Below are 22,603 nucleotides of genomic sequence, written 5' to 3'. Positions count from 1 at the left end.
AAAACGGTGAGAAAATTTGTAAATTAAAATCTTGTGGAAATGAATGTTGAAAACTAAAATAAGCTTTTTTTTAAAATAAAACCAGTTGTTTGCAGAAACAGTAAAATATCTTACAAAATTATTTCTATGACTTAAATATGGATTTGACACATAGTAAGAGTCAAAACGAAAAGAAAACCTTAGATGAATATCCCTAATGAACACTGTTGCAAAAATTTTAAAATAAAATCTTAGCAAAAATGCTAAAATAACACAATACAAGGATTATATGTTATGAACAGGATGGATTTATTGTATGATTGCTGTATTAGTTTAATGTTAGGAAAACTACAAACTGAAACATATTAATAACAATAAATGAAAATAAATTAGCAATAGAAGAATTTTAATGAACATGAACAATTTATATTAAAAACTCTAGAAAACATGAATAGATGTGCCTTTCTTTGATATAATTAATAGTATTCCTTTTGGATATACACCTATTCAAAAGGTATATTATTAAACATACACCCACACACTCACATTTAGACAGGAATTAGCATTTCATTTGATGGATATAAATTAAGTTCCTCTCTAAAAAAAAAAAAAGGTCAAAATTCATTATTGCTATATATACCTGACATCTAATGTCAATAGAAATTAGAGAAGAAAAAGAGATAGAATGAAAAAGCAAAGGTTAAGAAGAAAAAAATGATGACTTTTTGCAGATGATGGCATGGTGTACTTAAAGACCCTGGAGAGACAGCTGAGAGTTAATTGATAGAATTATTAATTTTAGCAATATGCACATAAAGCACGAGCATTTCTATATCACACCAAACCCAGCACGAAGTCCTGTTATGAATCAAAATCATCACATTGTTGCTGTTACTCCTGCTCGCTTTGAGTTCAAATCCAAGCTCAGGCACTTGCTTAGCTGTATGACCCTGGGCAAGTCACTTCACCCTGGTTTCCACATCTTTATTAGGGGGTCTATAACAGCACCTGTTTCCCAGGGTCGGTTGCAGGACCAGAAGAGATAGTCATTGTAAAGCACTTAACACGGCCTGGAACACGGGAAGCTCCAGGTAAATGCTGGCTCTGAGTTTTATTTAGTCCACCTACCAAACGCTTAGCATTCTGCGAAGGCAGTGTAAGCTCTCACTCTCTCCTGTTTTCCCTTGAGTCTGTCTCCTAGACAGAGGAAGCAGACACAACGTGGGCACGGCCTGGCTCCGCCTTCTCCCCCTATCCATCCCAAGGGGCTCACACAGGCCTGACCCTTGTCGTGTCCTGGGCTTTTCCCCAACATCGCTTCCCAACAAGACGGCCCAGGCCACGGCCGCCCGTTCCCAAGGTCCCAGCAGGTGGCTAGCGCCCCTCGTCCTCTCCTGCTGCCTCGGGTCCCCCGCTGCCCTGCTCCACCAGCCTGGAATGAGTCTCCAGGAATGAGATGGAGCTCCAGGCCTCCAGCTCCCAGGGCCTGGTTTCTTTCCTGTCAGTTGGCGCTTCCCTTCTTGACAACTTCTCTTCCATCGGGAAGATGGCGGCGTAAGGGCAACGTTTCTTTATGGCTGTGCCCTGTTGGGACTGACTGCTAGAATGGGAGAGAGAGCGGGGGGGGGGGGGGGGAGGGGAGATGAACTAGGCTGGGAGGAAACCCAGGGCCTCCCTAGGTGTGGGACCCAACGCCTGGCGACTCCCCGTGGGCTCTGGGGATGTGCAGACCTCGAATGAGACAAGGCAAGAAGGGGAGGGGTCCAGGCTTCTAGGTAGGCAGGCTGGCGGGACTGCAGCCCACTCCAGGGGAGGGGCCAAGCCAAAGGTATGCGCAGAAGGCGCTCCAGCCTCTGGACTACGATTCCCAGAAGGTCTTGCGCGCCTTGGGAACATTTTCTATGCGGAAAGAGGAGGGAGCATGGGACTAGGATCCGCTTACGACACTTTCCTCCCTGCTTCTTCCACGCTTCATGGTGGCAGCTTCCCCTCCTCAATCCAGTGTTCATATGATGGGGTGAGCAGGAGCCGAGAACGGATCTAGGCGCAGGCTGACGCTGACTGTGGGGGTGCGGTGGCGTCGTGGCCCAGGAGCTGGTTGCAGAGCTAACGGAGAAGCAGAGGAGCGTCCACCAATGAGGAAGGAAGCACCTGAGGACTTCTAGGGTCTGGGGCCTTTCCGGGGGTGGGAGGGGCTGAGGAAGGAGCAGGCACAGCGGGATGTAGGGGCGGATTGTAATCGTCTTTCAGCGCAGGCCACATCCCGTGATCCGGATCCTGCCCCTCCAGGCCTTAGTCTTGTCCCTGTGCCATTGGAGGCAGGAAGGTACTCCCGGTGTGGTCCGGCCTAACTTATGGTCTCTTGTCCTCTTCCCGGCATCCTCCGGGACACTCCCTCCTCCTGGAAGCCTTCCCTGATGCTGCTGGGAGTCCTTTACCCACCCTCACCCCCACTCCCTCTGTTCTAAGGAGAGATTGGGCCTCCCCAGGAAAGAAATGATAGTTTCCTTCTGCCCCCCCCCCCCCCCCCTCGTCCCCGTCCCTCCCACTCCGCTCCAGGGCAGAAGCCAGGCTTCCCCTTCTCTGAGCCCGGCAGACCCCAGGGTGGCCCCTCCTTCTCATGGCCCTCCTTTCCTCCCCAGCTCTGCCTTCTCTGGCTTCTGCCCTTGAGGAAGAGGGAATGGCTCCTGTGCTGCCAGCCCGGCCCTTCGAGGTGAGTGCCCTGCGCTACTTTTCCTGGAATACCCTACCTTTCTTTGTCCTGTTCCACAGACCTAGAAGGGGTGGGCATCAGTGAGTCATATGTTTAGAGCCAAAGCACTGCAATTTATCCCCCCCCTCCACCAAATAATACTTTAACTTTGCTTTTTTCTTTTATTTTGAATTCCAAATTCTTTCCTTCCCTCCATTCCTTCCTCCATTCATTGAAAAGGCAAACAATAGGACGCGCATTCGCCTTGTGAAGTAAAGGAAAACATTTTCTTTTTTTTGCTTCTTTTTTTTATTATATTTTTTTTAATCAGCCAACTAGCATTTATTACACGTACATATGTATCTGTCTACATACATATATACAATAAAAATAACATTGTAATCTCTTGAGATACCTTCTTAGAAGGTGCATAGTATAACTCTTTTTTTTATACACACACACATATATATATATATTTGAATATTTGATTTTAAAACTTTCAATTCAGATTCATTCCCTTCCCCCCCTGCCACCCATCCCCACTGGGGAGACAAGCAGTTGAGTATAGGTTGTACATGTGCAGCTAATGCAAAACAATAAAGTAGTAGATGTATTGTAAAAGACTGACTATATTTCCCTCCCTCCTATCCCACCTCCCACTTGTTCTATTCTCTACTTTGATCCTGTCCCTTTTCAAAAGTGGGTGCTTCCAACTTCCCTCCCCCCCAGCCTACCCTCCCTTCCATCATCCCCCCTCACATCCTCTTCCCCCCTATTCTCCTGGAGGGTGAGATCCCCTATTTAGTGTGTATTTCCCTCCCTCCTCAGGCCAGATTCAATAGGAATAAAGTTGACCCATTCCCTTTTGCTTTCCTATTCTTCCCCTCCATTGTAACCATTTCCCCTTGCCTCTTCTGTATGAGATAGTTTGCCCCACTCTATCTCTCCCCATCTCCTCTCATTATATTCCTCTCACCTCTTAATTTCACCTTTTAAGTATCATCCCTTCCTGTTAAATTGGTCCCGTGCCCCCTATCTATATATATCTGTAAAAGTATATACACACATTCACATATGTATTCATGTGCCCGCACACCCTCATATAAAGACATATATATGTATACACACATATATTTCTAATCCCTTCAACTACTGAGAAAAGTTTCATAAGTTACAATTATTGTTTTTCCATGTAGGAATGTTAATAGTTCAACTTTGGCCAGGTGGCTCAGCAAGCAAGAGCACCGGCTCCAGTGCTGGGACGACCCAGATCAAATCCAGGCCCAGACACTCAGCACCACACCCAGAAACAACAACTGGCCACCCAACCTCGAGTGCTTAAAAAAAAAAATAGTTCAACTTTGATAGGTTCCTTATGATTTCTTTTCCCTGTTTACCTTCTCATGCTTCTCTTGCTTCTTGTATCTAAATGTCAAATTTTCTATTCAACTCTGGTTTTTTCAGCAAGAATGCTTGAAAGTCCTCTATTCCACTGAATGACCATATTTTCCCCTGAAACATGATACTCAGTTTGGCTGGGTAGGTGACTCTTGGTTTTAATCCCAGCTCCTGTGCCCTCCGGAATATCACATTCCAGGCCCTTCGATCCCTCAGTGTAGAAGGTGCCAGATCCTGGGTTATCCTGATTGTGTTTCCACAATATTCAAATTGTTTCTTCCTGGCTGCTTGTAATATTCTCTCCTTAATCTGGGAATTCTGGAACCTGGCTATAATATTCCTAGGAGTTTTCTTTTTGGGATATTTTTCAGGAGGTGATCGGTGGATTCTTTCAACCTCTATTTTGCCCTCTCATTCTAAAACATCAGGGCAGTTTTCTTTGAGAACTTCCTGGAGGATGCTTTCTAGGTTCTTACTTTGGTCATGGCTTTCAGGTAGTCCAATAATTTTTAAATTATCTCTCCTGGATCTATTTTCCAGGTCAGTGGTTTTTCCCATGAGATAGTTCACATTGCCTTCTATTCTTTCATTTGTTTGGATCTGTTTAACAGCATCTTGATTTCTCATAAAGTCATTAGCTTCCATTTGCTCCAATCAAATTCTGAAGCAATGATTCTCCTCAGTGAGCTTTTGAGATTATTTTTTCCATCTGGCAAATTCGACTTTTTAAGGCATTCTTCTCCTCATTGCCTTTTTGAGCCTCCTTTGCCATTTGAGTCAGTCTGTTTTTTAAGGTATTATTTTCTTCAGTCGGGCTGTTGACTCTCATTTCATAATTTTCTTGCATTGTTCTCATTTCTCTTCCCAATTTTTCCTCCACTTCTCTTATCTGCTTCTTAAGGTCCTCTATGGCCTGTAACCAGCTTGTATTTTCCTTTGAAGCTTTTGGTGCAGGAGTACTGACTTCACTGTTTTCCTCCTGTTCCATGCTTTGCTCCTTCTTATCCCCAAAATAGAAGTGTAATGTTGGAATCTTCTGTCTGCTTTGTTTCTTCTGCCTGCTCATTTTGCCACTCAATTATTTGACTTTTGGGCTTTTTGCCACAGTAGGACTCTGCCACCAGACAGGGGAGTTTTCGTCCCAAACGCTGGGGTTTTCTCAGCTGCCGGAGGTATTAGATGGGTGGCCTCTCTGAGGTCTCCACACGCTCTGGCAAGCTGGACACACACCCCAGGACCTCCACCCTAGACTGCAATCCAGATCCAAGCAGGTTAAAGCAAGAGCGATTACCCCTCAGACTTGTGCTTGGTCCCCCTACACTCTGCAGGCCAGGAGCTGAAGCTGCCACGTGGTGTTGGCAGGCTGTGCTGGCGTCTCAGCGGTTTCTCGCCCCGGGGGTAAAAGCCATGCACTCCCACTTACTGGTCCCAAAGTCCAGACTGCACTGGCCTCTCACCTTGTCCTTCGCATCTATATATTGATAAATCTGGAAACGGCCACAGCTGCTGCTGATCTGGAGTCCCTCTGGCAGGCGGCTGGTCAGGCCCGCCCTGGGGCTAAAGCCTCAGCGTGGTGCTGGGTTCGGCTCCCAGAGCGCTGTGCTAGCCGATTCCTGCCGGCCTGCCGGGCTGTCCTCAGCGGGAGGTTAGCTTCTCTGTGTTATTATGTGGGTTCTGCAGGTCCAAAGTTTGTTTAGAGTCCCCTTTTTACATGGATTGGGGAGGGTGGAAGCCAGAACCGCAGGAAGGTCTTGCTTCTACTCCGCCATCTTGGCTCCGCCCCCAAGGAAAACATTTTCAAAAGTAAGAAAAATGGAAGTGTAAATCTTTTTTTCTTCTATTTTCTTCTCTCTCCCTCCCCCCTCCATAGGTACTGTTAGGCAGAAATAATTATGTACATATGTATATACACATATATATCTGTGTATCTAGATATCTATGTTTCTATGCCTATGTATTTATACAGATGTATAATTATTCCATGCATAATTTTATTGATCATTTCTTTCTCTAGATATAGATAGCATCTTTCTTCATTTGTCCTTCATAGTAAATTTGGGTGTTTGTAGTAGTCAAAAGTATTTACTCATTCATATTCCTTCTTAAGACAATACTGCTGTTACTATATACAGTGATCCCTTCCTTTCATTCTTTATTATTTTGTGTTAGTCTTTCCATGGTTTTCTTAGATTATGGAGCAAATCATTTCTTATATATCAGTAGTATTCCATCACAATCAAATACAACTTGTTCAGGCATTCCCTGAATTATAGGCATCCCTACAGTTTCCAGTTCTTTGCCATCAGAAAGACAGCTGCAATAACAATTTTAGAATATGTAGGTTCTTTTTCCTTTGAACTTCTTTGGAAATAGACCTCGTAATGGTGTTGTTATACCAAAGGGTAGAGGTAGTTTAATAACTCTTTGGGCATAATTCCAAGTTGTTCTCCACAATGGTTGGATCACTTGACAGTTCCACTAATGATGAATTAGGGTCCCAATTTTTCCACATCCCCTCCAACATTTGTTGGTTTTCCCCTCTATCATTTTAGCCAGTCTGATATGTGTAAAATGGTATATCTAGGTTGTTTTAATTTTCATTTTTCTAATGAGTTATGAGTTAGAATAATTTTTACAGGACTATAAGTTGTTTTGATATTTTTGTTAGAAAACTCCCTATTTGTATCCATTGACCAAACATCATTTGAGCAATGATTTGTATTCTTATGTTTCACAAGAGTTCTTTATATATTTTAAATATAAGACATTTATCTAAGAAACTGTCTATAAAATATTTTCACTGATTTTTTGCTTTTTTTCTGATCTTGGTAACATTTGTTTTATTTGTACAAAACCTTTTTAATGTAATGAAAGAGCCAGAGGGAAGACAGTGAAGTAAAAGAAGGCAAGAACTTGCTTAAGCCCTCTCCCAGACCCCTGCAATTACCTTTAAATAACGATTCTAAACAAACTCTAGAGCAGCAGAATGTACAAAAAGACAGAGTGAAACAATTTTCAAGCCTAAGACAACTTACAAGGTCGTCAGGAAAGGTTTGAGGTGAGAGAGGAGTACAGTCTAGTGCAGGCTACACCAGTGATGTCAGGGCCCAGCAGACTGGGATCAGGCTGTGGGGCAAGTGAATCAGTGGCAGCAGTGGTAGTTTCCAGACCTCTCAGCCCACAGATGGCAAAGACAACTTAGAAGGTCAACAGGAAAGGTCTGTTGCATCTTGGTGAGAGTGCAGCTCAGTCCAGCACAGACTGTGTCAGCATAGCCCCTGCCCCAGCAAGACTCCCAGTAGTCCTTGGGAGCCACTGAAACTGGAGCAGCAGGTATTTTAAGCATAATTTTTAAACGTAAGAGCCATTCTCCAAATGATAAATGATTACAAGATATGAACAGTTTCTAAATAAAGTAATCAAAGCTATCTATAGCCATATGAAAAGCCATTCTAACTCACTGTTGATTGGAGAAATGCAAGATGAAATAATTCTAAGTTGCTGCCTTGTACCAAGTAGATTGGCTAATAGGATAGAAAAGGAGAAGTACACATGTTGGAGGGGATGTGGCAAAAGTGGCGTGATAGTGCACTGTTGGTGGAGGTTTGAACTGATTCAGCCATTCTGCAGAGCAATTTGGAACTGTGTCCAAAGAGCTATAAAACCATTGCATACTCATTGACCTAGGAATACCACTAGGTCTGTATCCCAAATGAGATCCAAAACAAGAGGGAAAAGGACCTATACATAAAAAAACATTTTACATTAACATTTTATGGATCTCAGATATCAGGCAAGCTCTGATTTGCAGCCGCTTCTCATGGGAAAACCAGGAGTAGAAAGTACGGACTGGCCACTGGAAACCACAGAGCTAACTTATCTAGGACCAGTCTGATTCCTGGATCAGATATTTTGGTTCCTGTCAATTTTGAATTAATTTTTAATCTATGCTTCAAAGGCCCTATATTGAACGTGATTTTCAGTGTTTTATGGTTGGTAAAGTGTGTATTTATTATTTTTGCCTCACAGTATTTATGAGGTTTTAATGCCCTAACATGAATTTTTTTGAAGGTGCCATATACAGTGGAGAAAAAGGTATATTCCTTTCTGTTCCCATTTAGTTTCTCTAGCTGTCTGTCATAGCTAATTTTTCTAAAAGTCTACTCATCTCCTTAACTTCTTTCATACTTATTTTATCATTAGTTTGCTAGTTCTGAGAAGCGAAAATTGAGGTCTGCCACTGTTAATAGTTTTGGTGTCTAATTCTTCCTGTACCTCATTTAACTTTTTAAAAGTTTTATTTATTTATTTAGTTTTCATTTTCAACATTCACTTTTATAAGATTTTGACTTTTAAATTTTCACCCCCTCTTTCCGCTTCCCCTCTCTCCAAGATGGTGTTCAGTCTGATATATGCTAAACACATACAGTCATATTAAACATATTTCCACTTTAGTTATATTGTAAGGAAGAAGTATAACCAAATGGAATAACCTTGAGAGAGAAAATAGTATGCTTTGATCTGCATTCAGACTCCATAGTTCTTTCTCTGGATGTGAACAGCATTTTCCATCATGAGTCTTTTGGAATCATTTAACTTTTGCTTTAAAATTTTGGATGCTATGCCATTTGGTGCATATATCTTTTTTTTTTTTTTGCCTTTTGTAGGGCAGTTGGGGTTAAGTAACTTGCCCAAGGTTACACAGCTAGTTTTTTTGTGTTGGTGTTAAGTGTCTGAGGCCGGAACTGAACTCAGGTCCTCCTGACTCCGGGGCTGGTGCTTTACTCACTGCACCACCTAGCTGCCCTTAGTCCATATATCTTGAGTATTTTTAGGACTTCATTGTCTATGGTACTTTTGCAGCTTCTCAAGGAGCCACACGACGTCCTCGGCCAGCTTGTTCCTCTCGACCTCCACCTGGGCTTTGTCACTGGTGAGCTGGTCCCCCTGCCGGCGCAGCTCCTGCGTCTCCTCCTTGTACAAGGCTCCCAGGCAGGACTTGCCTTGCCATTTGGGCTGCTCTAGCTTAGCCAGCAAGATGTTGTTCCTTTGCTCCCAAAAACCCACCTTGTAGATGTGGTTAGCGAACGGTTATTCAGTTCCTGCAGCTCTACCTTCTTGTTGCTGTGGGTGTTCCTGAACTCGGTGTTAATGGTGGCCAGGGAGAAGTCCTCTGAGTCCTGGAGCAGCCTCACCCCGAGAATCAGGGTGCTGCTCCTCCAGCACACTGCCAGTGAGCGCGTGGCATATACACCGCCCAGGGAGGAGGAGTACACGCTGCAGATGGTATTTGGGCAGATGGGGCCGCCCAGGCTATAGTGGATGGTCAAGGTCATGTAGTTACGACTGGAGCTGGTTTATTCAGCTTATTGGTTTTGGAGTTCGGTTTATTGGTGTTTAAGTAAATCCTTCAACTTTGTCCTCTATCTGGAGAGTTTGATGTATTTTGCAATAGACCTCCATGTGTTAGTTATAGTCGTGGTCTTTATTGTGATCATGGGCACTATAAATATTGCATTGGCGCTAATGCCTCCCAGATGTTTCTTGATGGAGTATCCTGCTAACTTCTGTAGTCTCTTGATGCTCAACAAGCACCTCATGGGAGCTGCTAATCTGGTCTTCAGAGACATTTTAGAATAACATCTATGACAGCAGGTCTTTTTTTTTAGGCCATCACTGAGCTTCATGTTTCTCACTATGCGTTTCCCCCTATGTGTTTCCCCCAACCAGTTTGTTCAAATTCAGGTTTGAAGCAAGAATCCGTAGCTTTTCTAGTTTGCACCACTGAACCAGGCTCTAGACCTATTTTCCCACATGTGCCAATGCAAATGGCAACAACATTGGAACACTGGGCTTGATACAGTAACTTGATGAGTTTATGTAACATGATTCCAGTGGAAGGAACTCCCACACCATGGTTAACTGATAATACAGGTCCAATCTTATACATGGCATAGAGGTCAGTTCCTTCACAAATGTTAGGATGGTCCATGCCAGGTTGTGCAAGTCCCAACTCTTCACCAATATAGCTGATGAAAGCTTTCATCCTTCCAGCCCCTTGTTTTAATTCTTTGTGTATTTTTCTTTTTTCAGGTGTGTCTTTTGTGAACAAAATAGTTAGGCTCTAGTTTCAAATTCATTGTGCTTTCTTCCATTTTATATGTGAATTCATTCTGTTAACGTTCAGTTACAATCATGACTATGTTTTCTTCTCCACCTTATTTTCTTCTGTTTTTTCTTCTCTATTTTCTTTTTTAACCCTGATCCTCCTCCAAAGTTTGGGGCCTTTTTAGGTTCTTTCCCTTACTTTTCCTATGTTAATCATATCACCTTCCCCCTCCTGCTTCCCTATTGGGTAAGATAGGTTTCTTTATCCCACTGAGTTTGTATATATTCTTTCCTCTTTAAACTACATCAGACTGAGGTTCAAGCATTACTCACTTCCCCCATTTTCCACCCCCACTAAAAGTGTTCTTCCTTGGTATTCATGGCCTGATTATTCTTAAGTGGAAGTTTATATACACATACAAAAGAGCTCTTTATCATCCATTTTTCCTTTTTCCTTTTTTTTTTTTTTTGCTTTTTGGACAGGCAGTTGGGGTTAAGTAACTTGCCCAAGGTCGCATGGCTAGGTTTTTGTGTGTGTGTGTTAAGTGTCTGAGGTCGGAACCGAAAAAAAACCAGTGTTGAATAGAAAATTTGACATTCAGATACAAGAAACAAGAGAAGCATGAGAAGGTAAACAGTGAAAAGAAATCATAAGGAACTTATCAAAGTTGAAATATTAACATTCCTACATGGAAAAATGATAATTGTAACTGATGAAACTTTTCTTGGTATGAAAATAGTTGAAAGGAATAGAAATATATATGTCAATATTGGATGGTATATGGGCGAATGAATATATATGTGACTGTGTGTATATATGTTTACAAGTATACATAGATAGAGGGCACATGACCAATTTAATAGGAAGGAAGATACTTAGGTGAAATTAAGAGATGAGAGAGGAATATAATGAGAGGAGATGGGGAGAGACAGAATGTAGTAAGCTATCTCATACAGAAGAGGCAAGGGAAAATGGTTACAATGGAGGGGAAGAACAGGAAGACAAAAGGGAATGGGTCAACTTATTCTCATTGAATTTGGCTCGGGAAGGGAATGAAATACACACTAAATAGGGTATCTCACCCTACAGGAGAGTAGGGAGAAAGGGAATGAGAAGGGGGATGATGGAAGGAAGGGCAACTTGGGGGGGAGGGAAGTTGGAAGTACCCACTTTTGAAAAGGGACGGGATCAAAGTAGAGAATAGAACAAGTGGGAAGTGGGATAGGAGGGAGGGAAATATACTCAGTCTTTTACAATATATCTACTATGTTAATGTTTTGTATTAGCTATACATGTGCAACCTGTACTGAACTGCTTATCTTTCCAGTAAGGGTGGGTAACAAGGGAGGAAGGAATTCAAAGTTTTAAAATTTAATGTTAAAAAAAAAAAAATATATATATATATATATATGTATATATATATACTATTAATACTACTTTACATTTAATTGGGAAATAAGATATACAGGCACTGGGACATAGAGAACTACCATGCCCTACTGGAAAAGTCGAAGAGGATATGGGAGAAGATATGGGAGAGAGCAGAGTGGAGGAGGGGATATCCTGTGGGACTGCTATTTTGGGGTGGTAGGTAGGGGAAAAATGGGGAGAAAATTTGTAACTCAAAATCTGGCAGAAATGAATGATATAGATAAGAAGTTAATAAAGCATTTGAAAATAAAAAAAAAGTGTTCTTCCTTTCTCTGCATTTCCATGTAAGTAAATTTCCCCCATTTTTCCACTTCCTTTTTCCATCTCCTAATACAGCCCTCTTAATGCTCCATTATTTTTAGATCATCCCAACATTATCCACTCATAGCCCCATCCCCTGCTTATGCACACTCCTTCTAACTACTCTAAAAATGATAAAATTTGTGCTGCCTAGGTGGCATAGTGAATAGAGCACTGGTCCTGGAGTGAGGAGGATCTGTGTTCGAATACAGCCTCAGACACTTAACACTTACTAGCCGTGTGACCTTGTCACATTTGGCTGTAGGATTCCTGGGAGTTTTATTATGGGATCTCTTTCAAGAGGTGATTATTAGATTCTGTTTCCACTTTGTCCTCTTATTCCAGGATATCTGGTCAGTTTTTCTTTGTGATTCCTTTAAACATAATATCTAGGCTCTATTTTTGATTATGGCTTTTTAGGTATTGCATTCATTCTTAAATTATGTCTCCTCGATCTACTTCCCAGATCATATTCCTGGTGAGATAGTTCGCCTTTTCTCCCATACTTTTTTCAGTCTTTTGACTTTGATTACTTTTTGATGTCTGATGGAGTTGTTTGCTTCCACTTGATCAATCTTAATTTTGAATCAGTTATTTTTTTCAGTTAGGTTTTGTGCCTCTTTTTCCATTGGCTAATTCTGATTTTTAATGAATTTTTTGTGTATGCTTCTTTTACCAAGCTTGGTCTTGGTAATTGTCTTTTCGTAATTTTCTTGTATTGTTCTCATTTCTTTCCCCAGTTCTGCAAGTACTCTTATTTGACTGAAAGTAATTTTTTTGGTTCTTTTAAAAATATTTTCTTTAGTGATGGCTAGGTAGCACAGTGAGTAAGACCACTGGCCCCAATGTCAGGATGAGCTGGGGATCGAATCCGGGCTCAGACACTTAGCACCTACCCAGAAACACCTGGCTGTGTAACCTTGAGCAAGTTACTTAACCCTGGTTGCTTTAAAAAAAATTTTTTTTCTTTAACTTTTTAAAGTAATTCTTATTAGAATTCTCTCTAAACTGCATGTTTCTTTGAGACTTGGTTTTTGATGTTTTCCTGTTGTTTTCTTCTAATAAATTCAACGGGTGACTTTCAAAGCTGTCCTCTTTTCTTTTTGAACTTCCTTCTGTTTTCTTCTGTGCGTTTTTTCTTTCATTCTGACAATGCTATCTCTATCTCCCTCTTAAATCCTATCTTCTCCTCACACCTCCAGTAAAGAAAGAAAGAAATAGTGCGTATAGCCAGTAAGCATAGTCACGTAAAATAGTCACCAATTTTCTGTCAGATAATGGGGAGCATGTTTCACTCTCACTTTTCTGGAATCATGGTGGTCATTGCATGGTACTGTCATTTGTGAATTGTTTTCTTGGTTATGCTGTTTCCCCCCTTCACTGCTTCATAGATGTCTTCCTAGTTTCTCTGAAACTGTCCCCTTCATAATTTCTTATGACACAGCAATATTTGGTTTCGTGGAATGATCAGGTGATCCCCACTTGTTGGGTGTCCCTTTGTTCCTAAGACTTTGGTATAACAGAAAGGACTCTTAAGAAATAATTTTGTCCTCATGAGTCCTTCTCTACTTTGTGTTTTTTATGTCTTTGAGAGTATAGGCCTAGTATAGCTTTGGCTAGGTCAAAGAATACACACTGTTGATGGTTTTCTGTGTGCTTCCTGCAGTGGCTCTTCTAATTGACAGCCCTGGTAGCATAAGTGCCTTAAATAATAAAAGAAAAAAATATATATCAGTTACTTGGACATGAAATTCAGTAAGTCAATTGTCAGCAAACATTTATTAAGCTCCTATTATATGCCATGGCATATAATAATATATAATACATAACAATATAATAATATTACATCATCAAGTTCATCTACTACACTAATTGTTCTTCACCTTGAAAGGGCTGAAAGCCAAGACCAAATTGGAGGGAGTGTTGCTATGTGATTTCCTGTTTGCAGATTATTGTCCTCTCAGTGCAGCCTCTGAAGATGAGATACAACAAAGTATGGATTGAGTCTTTGCTGCTTGTGTTAATTTTGGCCTAACAGCAAGAAAAAAAAAAGAAACACGTGTTCCATCAGCTAGCACCATACCATCCATGTATTGAACCATCAGTTATAGTACATGGAGAAATTTTGAATGCTGTGGACAAGTTCACTTACCTTGGCAGTGTACTTTCTGGGGATGTACACATTGCCAGAGCTAGCTCAGTATTTGGAGGCTGTGAGGGAAAGTATTGGAGAGACAGCAGGTATTAGACTGGTTTCTAAACTGAAGGTCTACAGTTCTTGTGGCGTTTACCTTCTTGGTTTTTGCCTGTGAAACCTGGGCAGTATACCAACATCACACCAGGAAACAATTGCTTCCATTTGAATTGTCTTTGCAAGTTTCTGAAGATCAGCTGTGACAGGATAAGTTCCCAGACACTGAGGTCCTTTCTCAAACTGAACTGCCAAGCATTCACATTCTTCTGAAGAGAGTACAACTACAATGGGCTGGCTATGTTTGAATACAAAATTTTCTGGAGAACTCACGCAGGGCAAGCACTCACCTGATTCTCAGAAGAATCAATATAAGGACACTCTCAAGGATCCTCTCTTAATTTTCAAATTGATTGTGTGACCTGGGCAATACTGACCCCACCCAGCATGGCGTGCCCTCATCAGAAAAGGTTTTGTGCTCAGTGAGCAAAGCAGAATTGAAGCAGCTCAAAAGAAATGCAAGATACACAGATTTAGAGAATCGACCCCAGATGTTCACATGGACTTTTTTTTGGGGGGTTTTTTTGCAATTACTCATCGGTCAGGATTGTTTTTTTTTAAATTTATGTTTTTGTTTTTGTTTTTCTGTATTCTGTTGGCTCTGTTCGTTTTACACTGTGTCTGTGCACATCTCCCAATGCTCAGAATTTTTTATATTTGTCATTTTTAACTACATAAATGATGAATACTTATGCTCTTTTTTCTGGCTGTTTTTTCTCATTGGTGAGACTTGTTTGTTTCCAGTTCTCTGCTGCCCCAAAGAGTGCTCTTATGAATGTTTTTGTGTAAAAATTCAGTTGTGGCTTTGGTCTGGTTATACAAAAAGAGAATAGCAATGTGGTACAGTGAGAATTGCCCAGGATTTTAATCCAGCAGGTCCTGGGCTCAGAGTCCACATCTACCATTTACTCTCCGTTTGACCTTAAGCAAGTCACATTCCTTCTCTGGGTCTCACTTCTCTAATTTGTAAAATGAAAAAATTGGACTCTCAAGTTTCTTCAAGCTCTAAATATATGAATTGCAAAGTAATGGTCCTTTAACACCCGCCTCAACAGTAAAAACATGTTCATATGCTGTTATAGATCGGAAATTGTAGTACACTATGCCTGCCTTTGCTTTTATGGTTACAAGAGGATTGAACACATTCGTGTTCTTTCCAGAGCAGCACATTTTAAGAAATGCAGCAATTGGATGAAAAGAGGAAGATAGCTCTATGCATTAGCTGTGAGGAAATCAAGGCTGACTGCTCAAAGGGACTGGGCTTGTTTAGATTGGGAGAGAAATCTTAGGACACAGGATGCCTTTTTCCAGCTATTTCATTTTCATTTTTTATTTCAACAAATAGAAAAGGAATTAGCTATATTGCTGCTTCAGCTCAGAGGTCAGAAGTAGGAATGTGGACCTATTGTTAAAATGAACAATACCACATTTAAAATTGATGTCATTGGAACCATTTATTGCAAAGAGCATTTATTAAGCACTTATAAAATGCCAGGTACTGTTCTGAGTGCAAGGGATGCAAAGGGTGGCAAAAATGGTTCCTGCCCTTGTTATGGGAATGGGAATTTAAGATCTTCCCTGCCCCTCGGCCCTTTGGTTGGCTTAGGTGACTCTGAGAAGCTTCCCTGATTTGAAAATATATTCTGTCCCCTATTAGGCTGAATGTGGTCACAAGGAGCCTGTGGTGGGAGGCTTGTTATTCAGAAATGTCCACACCTTGTTGTTCTGTGATTGGGCAATGAGTCAAGAGGGTTGTGGCATTCTCTGATCCAGGAGAAGGCTATATGTACCCTGATGTGAGGTTTTGCTTTGGGGCTCACTTTAAGAAGAGTTGTGGGATTTGACCAGACGATTTTCTGGGCATCTGTTGAGCCCCCCGGCTTTGAAAACCCAGATGTTGATGCTTTCCTCTCTGGTACCTGACTAGGCATGGATGTAATGGTCAGACAGCTGGAAGCCTGTCTGCTGATCTGTTTCTCTGTCTGCTTGTAACTTCTGCTTGTAACTTGTTTGTAATCTCTGAAGTTTGGGGTGCTGACCTTTTTCCCCTGAACTAGGTAAATGACATATGTTTGATTAAAGCACAATTGTTGACCCATTTTGAGTTGCTTTCCTTTAGAAAAGCAGATCTAAGAACGTGTGTTGGCAGCCACCCTCAGTATGCTAGGGTGCTTGCTGCTACAGCCCTCATATACTAATCAGAGAAGAATGCCTTTCTAGGTCACTGGGTTTTTATTGTTGTTGCTTTTCAGAGGGCAGCTGGGGTTAAGTGACTTGCCCAAGGTCACATGGCTAGTTTGTGTCAAGTGTCTGAGTCCGGATTTGAACTCAGGTTCTCCTGACTCCAGGGCCAGTACTCTAATCACTGTGCCACCTAGCCGCTCCTGAAGGATGCTTTTCTAAAAATGCTTATTTGTTTAATTTTTTATTTATGAAATAAGCATTTCCAAAACATCATATAATTTAAGGCATTCTTCTCCTCATGGGCTTTTTAGGCCTCTTTTGCCATTTGAGTTAGTCTATTTTTTAAGGTGTAATTTTCTTCAGTATTTTTTGGGGTCCACTTTAGGAGGCTGTTGACTTGCTTTTCATGATTTTCTTGTATCATTCTCATTTCTCTTCCCTGTTTTTCCTTCACTTTTCTTACTTGATTTTCAGAATCTTTCTTGACCTCCTCCATGACCTGTAACTAGTTCATATTTTTCTCGGAAGCTTTTGATGCAGGAATTTTGACATCATTGACTTCTGGTTCCATGTTTTGATCCATTTTGTCCCCCAAAAAAGGATTCTATGGTCTGCTTTCTCTTCCTCTGCTTGCTCATCTTGCCAACCAATTACTTGATTTTCGAGCTCTTTGCCATGGTAGAAGTCTGCTTCAGAGTGACATGGAGAGAGCTGTGTCACAAATTATAGCTGTTGTCAGAGGTCTGAGGAAGGCGCCCTCTCTACAGACACCACAAGCTCTGCCCCACTCCCACATACCCCAGGACCACCACCGAAGACTGAGTGATGCAGATACAAGCAGGTCAAAGCAAGAGCAATTACCTTCTGAAAGATTACTTGGTTCCCCTACAATCTGCAGGCCAGGAGCTCTGGAGGCAGCCAAGCTTCAGCCGTCGTGCCTCTGCCACCTCTTGCCACCAGAGCAGGGCTTGGACCACGCTATTACATTGCCAGTTCCAACAGAGTTCCCCACTGACCTTTTACTTTGTCTTTGGTGTTTATGGGTTGGGAAGTCTGGAAACCGCCACAGCTGCTGGTGATTCACTGTCCTGAAATCTGCTCTGGCTAGTCTGTGCCACTAGTCATGGCCACCCTGGGGCCAGAACCGCACAGCTCATACAAGACTGTGCTCAGCTCCCAGCCCTGTGTGGTAGTCTCTGTCAGCCTGCCAGGCTGCCTTCAGTGGGAGATTTATTTCTTTCTGTCACTTTATGAGTTCTGTAGTTCTAAAATTTGTTTAGAGTCATATTTTCCAGGTACTAGAGGTGGTTGAAATGGGAACAGATCAGAGTTCCTCTTTTTACTCCGCCATCTTGGCTCTGCCCTTCATCATATAATTTATTTTATTTTTATATTTTTGCTTATTTGGAGGGCAATTGGAGTAAAGGAACTTGCCCAAGGTCACACGGCTAGTAACTGTTAAGTGTCTGAGGTCAGATTTGAATTCAGGTCCTCCTGACTCCAGGGCCAGTGCTCTGTTCACTGCTCCACCTAGCCACCCCATCATATAATTAAAAAAAAACATGAATGCACATGAAACTACAAATTTTTTATCTATCACTTGCTATTCCTTTTAAATATATAACAAAATTACTTAAATTTCCTTTTCTCCTACTCCCAACCCTATAGATGGCTACCATTAGAGTCAAATGTATATGTGCATGTATATGTATGTAAAATCATTCTATTCATACTTCTATCAGTTCTTTCTGGGAGAGGAATTCTTATGTGCCTGCTATATACTGGTGTGTGTTGGGATACAAATGAATAAATGAAACAATCCTTGTGGTAAGTGAAAGATGAAATGTCTGAGGAAACAAAAGTTCAGTCTCTTTGACATATCATTTTATTGAGCAATGCCTGGCAGTTCCACAACAAACTAGAACCAGGCCCCTTCCCCAGCTTACGTTTGGACCCTGTATATAGGGGGAAATGTAGTTTTGGTACATTAAAAATGACAACCAATTAATTAAAAGCTAATAATACAATATTATGTAATCTGATTCCTTATTGGAGGAAAGAGTAAAGACTTTCCATGTTGGGAGGGGGAAAGACAACAGGTTCAGTTCCTGAAGTCAGAAAATGAGGTCTCACTATCCCCAGGAACATGGAAACAGTAACTAAATGTGCAGTATGGGACCAGTTTTCAGATAAGACATATGGGTTGCTTGAGATGTACAACTGTGAGAAAACTTGTAACACATCACTCATTTTGGATCTGACTGGGGTTCTTGTCAGCATAACCTAGGTCCTACGTTAAGGGTCTCTAAACAGGGTGGTCTCATTTCCCAGCTACACAGGGGTAGGTTCAAACAATGCATAAGATTTTCTCTCAAGTCCTATAGTTGAATAAGTTTTTCTTACAAAACAGAGGTTGGACTAGACATGTAACTGAACAGAAAAAGAACTGAACTACCTTCTGAATTGCATCACAAAATGGAATGGGAGTGTTTGACTCAATCACTTCAGTTCCCTATATACCACTTACTGTCCAATGCCCTCTGTTTCCTCACCTTACTGTAAGCAGTTTATATTTAGACTTCATAACAGAGCTATAACTGGATAAGCATAAATGTTTGTGGTATTTCAGGAATCAGTGACATTCGAGGATGTGACTATGGAATTCACCCAGGAGGAGTGGAAACTATTGAACCCATCTCAGAAAAATTTGTACTGGGATGTGATGCTGGAGAACTATAGGAACTTGGTGTCTTTGGGTAAGAACAGCTACCCCTTTGGAGTCTTAATATATACTGTGACAGCTTTTAAGAATTTAAATTATTCTTTGGCATACAGAAGGAAAATATTCATGATCCTTTTGTAGTCAAGAGGCAGATTACCAAGGTCTTTGCTTAGTATGCCTGGAAATTTATTTCTAGATTTGTTATCCTTGAGAATATTTCCTCCCCTCTCTGTTGCTTCAAATCCAAGATTTTCTTTCTCTATATAGTTTTCATTATATAAAATATTCCCACAGTCTAAGCAAGGAGTGCTTAGAACTGAAATAATTTTTAAGTCCCATTCAGTTTTCATCATATAGAATATTCCCATAGTTTAAACAGGGAGTGTGTCAACTGAACTAATTTTTAAGTCCTATTCAGTAGTCTGTTCTACCATAGTGGTCCTTTGTACTATCCTTGAGGTCTTCCTAGCATGCCAACTTGAGGTCTTGAACTGGGTTTGAATTCTTTTATTAAGTTTTATAGATGCTTTTTAAAAAAATGCAATTTCTCCTTTCCCTGCACCTAAAAAAAAGGAAAAAAAAAACAATCCTACTTCTCCCTCCAACCAGTCCATTAACCCTCTATTCATTGGGAAAAAAAGAAAATCTCTGACAACCTGAGCTAACATAGTGCCGTTGATGGTATAAGATATATTTGTTCCCCCTTATTCTCCCACCTTTTACTGAGTTGGAAGGAGTATTTTATCTATCTGTTCTATGACGGAACTCAGATGACTCTCTGGTTCTTTTTCATTTCCAATGAACAGGGTTTACAGTTTCCAAACCAGACATGATCTACCAGTTGGAAAGAAAGGAAGGATCTTGGATGCCAGAGGCAGATGTTCCCAGGAGCAGCTGTCCAGGTGACTACATAAAAACGAACCAGATAGGTCACTGCAAAATAGTGATCTCTTGGTCATTTGAGGTCAAAACTCTTGTAAAATGTTGAACAAATTGACCTATCAAAGATCTCAGGCCTACTGTAAGGGGGTGAGACTTCAAATTTTTTTTTACCTCAAGAAGTTTATTTTTTTATTGTATCTTTACTGAAATGTACCTGAACACTTAAGGAAAGTTGTTGCCTCAGTTATTGGACAGTTTTTTTCTCTTCTGTTTATTTAAGATTATCCTATTTCTCCTGCCCCACCTGCATGAATTCATTCTCCCTTTTCAAATAAGCACATTACTGAAGATATTAATGTGCACTTTTTTCTTCTGAGTTCTCTTCTGTTTTGTTTTTATGATTATGTTGCTTTGCTGCTGCTTTTTAAAATATTTCATTCTAAATTCATTCCCCTTTAGTCTCTCATGTTCTATGACATCCTGTTTTTCTTTAAGGTTTGAAATTATGTTTAGAAAGACACATTAATATGTTCATATGACAGGACTTGTTTGACCATAACCCCATCGCTGGACCTGTAGATTTTCGTGATTTTGCTCTTTCAGAAAAAGCTGTTTTGTATATTTTACCAAGAGTGCTTTGTTTGCTTTCAGTAACATATTGAGGGTTCAGATTTAGTACCAGGCCAGTTGAGTCAAAGGATATGAAGAGTTTTGTGGCTCTAGCTGAAATTGCTATGTTACTTTTCAGAAAAATGGCAGCAACAGCAGCAGCTTAATAAAAGTAAATATTTCAACATAATTACAAAAATTACCATTTCAAATACATCTACAAATCTGAAGGCAGTTATTGCTACCTCCAAATTGTTTTCATTTTTTCTCCTTTAATTAGTAGAATTTGAGTAATGTTTCAGGTAATTCTTAATAATTTCTCTTGTTAGAAACACCTTTATGTCTTACTATCACAAATTTCAGTGAATTTCTTACAGAGTAGATATGTTGGATGTTTAGAGGAAATTTATAGCAACTATTATCACATTTCCCCCATCATACTTCTTTATTCCCTTTACTTCATGTATCTATTTCTCTTCCTTACTCTAAACTCAATTCTCTATTTTTTTGTTGTTCAGTTTTTTCCCTTTCTATTTTGACCATAGTGGTTAAGGATACATTTGCAAGTTCTCAAAGTCATCTTGTTTTTTTTCTAAATAGTCTTATGATAGTGAAATGTCAATGTAGAATAAGGGTTCATTCATCCCTCCTGGGTATTTCATCCTATGTCAATTCAATTAAATATGTTACCTTTAATTTATCATACTTTCACATAAGATAAATTTGTCCTTAATGAAAGACTAGTGAGAGTAGCCTTCTCAAGTGAGAAGGTAAGAGAATAGCTCTTTAACCTTTGAACAACTAAGAACTTTGGGAAAGAATCAGAAAGGCAGGTTTGCTCAGCTCTTTATTCTTCCTTTCAGAGAGCAAAGAATTTACTGAAGATAAACACCTTGATTGTAATGGATATGGGAAGGCCTTCAAGAGCAAGAAGCATCTTTCTGTCTGTCAGAGAATTCATGCTGGAGAGAAACCTTATGAAAGTGCTGCATGTGGAAAGGCCTTCAGGACTAGGGGTCGTACTACAGTACGTAAGAGAATTCATACTGGAGAGAAACCTTTTGAATGTAGTGAATGTGGAAAGGCCTTCAGGAGTAAGGAACATCTCACTGTGCATCAGAGAATTCATACTAGAGAGATGCTTTATGAATGTAAGCAATGTGGGAAGGCTTTTCCCTACAACTCATGTCTTACACAACATCAAAAAATTCATACTGGAGAGAAACATTACAAATGTAATGAATGGGGCAAGGCCTTAAGGAGAAAGAAAGAACTTAGAGTGCATCAGAGAAGTCATATGGGAGAGAAACCTTATGAATGTGCTGAATGTGGAAAGGCCTTCAAGGCCAAGGCAGAGCTGACTATGCATCAGGTCATTCACATTTGCCGTTATAAATGTAGTGAATGTGGAAAGGCCTTCAGGAGCATGCAATATCTTACTGAACATCAGCAAATTCATACTGGAGAAAAACCTTACGAATGTAATGAATGTGGAAAGCCCCTCAGGTATAAGTCAGAGATTACTGTGCACCAGAGAATTCATACTGGAGAGATGAATTATGAATGTAAGCAATGTAGGAAGGCTTTCCCCTACAAGTTATATCTTACTAAGCATCAAAAAATTCATACTAGAGAGAAACCTTATGAATGTAGTGAATGTGAGAAGGCCTTCAGGTGTAAGTCAGAGCTTTCTGTGCACCAGAGAATTCATACTGGAGAGATGCTTTATGAATGTAAAGAGTGTGGGAAGGCTTTCCCCTACAACTCATATCTTACTCAGCATCAAAAAATTCATACTGGAGAGAAACCTTATGAATGTAGTGAATGTGGGAAAGCCTTCAGGATTAAGTCAAGGCTGATTGTGCACCAGAGAATTCATACTGGAGAGAAACCTTATGAATGTAATGAATGTGGCAAGGTCTATGGGTTTAAGAATTATCTTAGAGTACATCAGAGAATTCATACTGGAGAGAAACCTTATGAATGTAGTGAATGTCAGAAGGCCTTTAAGACTAAGTCAGAGCTTACTAAGCATCAGAGCATTCA

The 22,603-nt window shown here is 40.6% G+C and overlaps 1 pseudogene; it reads left to right on the top strand.

Annotated features, from left to right (window-relative positions):
* Positions 1-1,849: 1,849 nt before the first annotated feature.
* Positions 1,850-22,603, top strand: part of LOC138171488 (zinc finger protein 345-like) — a 21,007-nt pseudogene continuing 253 nt past the window's right edge.

The sequence above is a fragment of the Petaurus breviceps genome, unplaced genomic scaffold, assembly GCF_028583685.1.
Source record: "Petaurus breviceps papuanus isolate PSGF00001 unplaced genomic scaffold, PetGlider_PUasm1.0 446, whole genome shotgun sequence".
Taxonomy (NCBI): Eukaryota; Metazoa; Chordata; class Mammalia; order Diprotodontia; family Petauridae; genus Petaurus; species Petaurus breviceps.
This window is presented reverse-complemented; position numbering and strand designations above follow the sequence as displayed.